The sequence below is a fragment of the Acomys russatus genome, chromosome 23, assembly GCF_903995435.1.
Source record: "Acomys russatus chromosome 23, mAcoRus1.1, whole genome shotgun sequence".
NCBI classification, from domain to species: Eukaryota; Metazoa; Chordata; class Mammalia; order Rodentia; family Muridae; genus Acomys; species Acomys russatus.
This window is the reverse complement of record NC_067159.1, coordinates 38881890-38885257: the sequence shown is the minus strand read 5'-3', so window position 1 is coordinate 38885257 and position 3368 is coordinate 38881890. Positions and strand designations below refer to the sequence as shown.

General features: G+C 45.3%; 1 pseudogene; it reads left to right on the top strand.

Moving 5' to 3' along the window:
• Positions 1-1740: 1740 nt before the first annotated feature.
• On the top strand, positions 1741-2532 carry LOC127206429 (heterogeneous nuclear ribonucleoprotein A1-like 3; annotated as a pseudogene).
• Positions 2533-3368: the final 836 nt, after the last annotated feature.

Genomic DNA, 3368 nt, shown 5'->3' with positions numbered 1-3368 from the left:
GGATGGCCTTCCTCCCTTGTTCTCCACCTTAGATGTGGAGCAAAGGCCCTTTGCTGGATCTGGGACTCTCCAATTTAGCTAACAGTTATCCACTGCCTGCGTGCTGGGACTGTAGGCAGGCCGCCACACCTGCCTGGCCTGCATGTCAGTTCTGCATATCTGAACTCTGTTTCCCTGCACTTGCATGGCAAGTAATTTTTCCTCTGAGTTATCTCCAAGCCCAGGCACTGGCATCTTAACAACATATCCCAGTGTATGAAGAAATACAAAATAGTATGCTTGAATAGTTATAAAACATATCTTCACTAAAATAGCATTGTTCAGTGAAAGAAACATACCTTAGAATCGGGGGTGGGGAAAGGTTTGCATATAAATGAAATGCCTATGGGCAAATCATTGTGGCTGAGTACTAGGACGTTTCACTTCTAGAATAGACATAGATAATCTGATACAATACGATAGGCATAGTGCCTAGCATGCGTCTGCATAGAGAAGGGGCCCGGGGTGATGTTTTTGGTTTTCCAGATAGTAAACTCAACACATTTTAAAACTAAAGATCAAGTAATTATGCTCAATATATCAGGAATGTTTAAAGAAAGTACAGAATGTTATTTTAGATGCTGACATTTCTATGGACTAGTGAAACAGCTTTACATTTCCCATTAAACTAATTGCGGTTTTTTTTTTCTCTCTCTCTCTCTCTTTTTTTTTTTATTTGCCTACTTATTTGAGACAAGGTCTCCCTTATAGCCTAGTATGGCCTGAATCCCGCTTTGTAGTTAGAGTGGCCTCAAACTCTATTTCCTGCCCAGTCTCCTAAGTACTGAGACTTACATATGTGAGCCATCACACCCAGCTAATATAATTTCTTTACTAGCTCTTCATGATAGGATGAAAGTCATGTCAATACATCAAAGATAAAGGACCTTTCCAAGAATTATGTGTACAACCTACAATTAACAAGGTAAGCAAGTGTGGCAGCACTTGCTTGTCATCCCAGTACTTGGGAAGTGAAGGCAGGAGTGTCAAGAGTTCAAGGCCAACCTCAACCGTATAGCAAGTTCAAAGTCTGTTTGGGCTATATGAGACCCTGTCTCAGAAACATAAAAAATTCACAAAATAATATGGAGGAGATATTAGGTTGACTAGAAAGGGGGTTGATTGTTCCCAAGTCTTTTCTCCTTCCTACACCTCAAGGAGAGATGGCCTGCAGGCTGAGCCTGCTGCGCACATCTGTACCCTCTGCTGCTCTGGTGGCTGAGCCAGAAGAATCACACATGTGAGATGTGTGTGGGCTGCAGAGTGACTTCAAGGAGAACATGAGCAACTCAATGAGACTTTCTCTCTCAAAAGAGTGAAGAAGAGCTGGGGACGCAACTCAAAATAAGGGCACTTGTCCAGCATGTGTGAGGCCAGAGTATTGGAAACAAACAAAACAAACAAACAACCCAACTAAATGAGAGAAGCCAACCCATATTGCCAGTCATAGGGAAGGAGGTAAATTATTATTAATCGGAAGGAGGTCGCACAGTGTGGGGAAGGACAGAGCACCCTTCTGTCACAGCTTGCTAGGCTGTGGGTCATGACCCTGTAAATATTGGGAGTGGTAAAAATTTGGCAATTGGAAAATGTGTGTGAATGTTCAGTGGTTTGCAGTTACTGTGTGAGGGTCAGGGGAGAACTATGTAGAGTTGGTTCTTTATTTCTACATTTATATGGGTTCTGGGGATCAAAATCAGTATGTGTTTCAGCATCTCACCAATTCCTTCTTGGTGGCCCTTACTTCTAGTTTGTCCATCTGAAGATGCCAAGAGGAGGAGGCTCCACGTCTCAGGGGCAGAACTGCTGGTCTTTGGAATAGCTACACATTGGGTGGAATCTCTGCCCCAGATCTTTGTTGGTGGTGTTAAAAAGACACTGTAGAACATCACCTATGAGACTACTTTGAGCAGTATGGGAAAACTGAAGTGACTGAAACCATGACTGACAGAGGCAGTGGGAAAAAGAGGGGCTTTGCTTTTGTCACCTTTGATGACCATGACTCTCATACTATGAATGACCACAGCTGTGAAGCAAGAAAAGCCCTGTCAAAGCAACAGATGGCTAGTGCTTTGCCCAGCCAGAGAGGTCGGAATGGCTCTGGGAACTTTGGTGGTGGTCATGGAGGCAGTTGTGGTGGCAATGACAATTTTGGTCGAGTAGGAAACTTCCTTCAGTGATCATGGTGGCATTGGTGGCAGCCATGGTGCTGGTGGATATGGTGGAAGCTGGGATGGCTGTAATGGATTTGGTAACAACGGAAACAATTTTGGAGGTGGTAGGAGCTACAGTGATTTTGGCAGTTACAGCAATCAGTCTTCAAATTTTGGACCAATGAAGGGAGAATGCTTTGGAGGCAGGCGCTCTGGCCCTCATGGTGGTGGAGGCCAGGACTTTGCTAAGCCATGAAACCAAGGTGGCTGTGGAGGTTCCAGCAGCAGCAATAGCTATGGCAGTGTCTCTTTCCTTCCACCAGATGGTTCTATGGATTAAGCTCAGGTTGTCAGGCTTGGGGACAAATGCCTTTACCTGCTGAGCCACTTCACTGGCCCCGATAGCTATTGTTTCTTAAGGGCCTGTTATGATTTGAATGTAAAATGCTCACCACGAGCTCATGCATTTGCAACTGTGGTTCCCACTTGAGGCCCCCTGTTTTAGAAGGTTGTAGAATGTTGAGGAGAGGGAACGGGTTGCCAGGGCAGTCTCCAGAGGTGATATCTTCTACTTCTGGCCTAAGTCTTCTTCTTCCTGACCCACCGAGATGTGAGAAGTAAGACCCCTCCACCCTCCTGCTGCCATGACTCCAGCGTTGTGATGGGCTGAAACTGTGAGCCAAAATAAAAGCCTTCTTCCCTTAAGCCGTGTCTGTCAGGCAAGTAATTATTACAGAACCTATTTAATTTCTAACTCTTTTAATGATCTTGTATAACTAGCAAACCATTGTGTATGTTGAGCAGATGACAAAACCAACTTGTTTTGTAGTAGGAAGTTCCTGATGGAGTTGCTGTTGTGCTTAATTCCCAAATCCTTTTCCTACATGAGCCAGTCTTCAAAATAGGAGAGCCAATGGTGCAGGTGGCCCTTACGTTGGAGCAGAGCGTGGCTTTCAGTGGCAGCTGCTGCCTGCTTGGTTCATGGCAGGGGCGGCTCTGACTGGCTGTTCCTCCTTCCCACCTTGACTTCTGTTCTGCCCATGCGGCCTTTCTTTATCTTACCCTTCAGAGCTTGTTTCCTTTCTTTTCCAAAAGCGCAATGCCGGAGATCAATCCTAAAGCCTAGCACACTTTTTACCCCTGTCCCCACAGGAAGTGACCTCCCTTGGGCTGGAA